The 617-nt window shown below is 48.3% G+C and overlaps 1 long non-coding RNA gene across 2 annotated transcripts in view; it reads right to left on the reverse strand.

Annotated features, from left to right (window-relative positions):
- The window catches only part of LOC106511296 (uncharacterized), a 2,006-nt gene extending 1,395 nt beyond the window's left edge, over positions 1-611 (reverse strand). Inside the window, exons 1-2 of one of the 2 annotated variants that reach the window (XR_001309508.1) lie at positions 323-611; positions 11-270 (exon numbers count right to left, since the gene is read on the reverse strand). This is a non-coding gene — a long non-coding RNA (uncharacterized LOC106511296). The remainder of the gene's footprint in view (positions 1-10; positions 271-322) is intronic. The other variant, XR_001309509.1, reaches the window with a different exon arrangement.
- Between the last annotated feature and the right edge of the window lie 6 nt (positions 612-617).

Below are 617 nucleotides of genomic sequence, written 5' to 3' on the forward strand. Positions count from 1 at the left end.
TGTGATACACCTGGACTAAAGTGCTCTGTGATACACCTGGACTAAAGTGCTCTGTGATACACCTGGACTAAAGTGCTCTGTGATACACCTGGACTAAACTGCTCTGTGATACACCTGGACTAAACTGCTCTGTGATACACCTGGACTAAACTGCTCTGTGATACACCTGGACTAAATTGCTCTGTGTGACACCTGGACTAAACTGCTCTGTGATACACCTGGACTAAACTGCTCTGTGTGACACCTGGACTAAACTGCTCTGTGTGACACCTGGACTAAAGTGATCTGTGATACACCTGGACTAAATTGCTCTGTGATACACCTGGACTAAACTGCTCTGTGTGACACCTGGACTAAAGTGCTCTGTGTGACACCTGGACTAAAGTGCTCTGTGTGACACCTGGACTAAAGTGCTCTGTGTGACACCTGGACTAAAGTGCTCTGTGTGACACCTGGACTAAAGTGCTCTGTGTGACACCTGGACTAAAGTGCTCTGTGTGACACCTGGACTAAAGTGCGACACCTGGACTAAAGTGCGACACCTGGACTAAAGTGCGACACCTGGACTAAAGTGCGACACCTGGACTAAAGTGCGACACCTGGACTAAAGTGCGACA

Source organism: Austrofundulus limnaeus, unplaced genomic scaffold (genome assembly GCF_001266775.1).
Source record: "Austrofundulus limnaeus strain Quisiro unplaced genomic scaffold, Austrofundulus_limnaeus-1.0 Scaffold2653, whole genome shotgun sequence".
Lineage (NCBI taxonomy): Eukaryota > Metazoa > Chordata > Actinopteri > Cyprinodontiformes > Rivulidae > Austrofundulus > Austrofundulus limnaeus.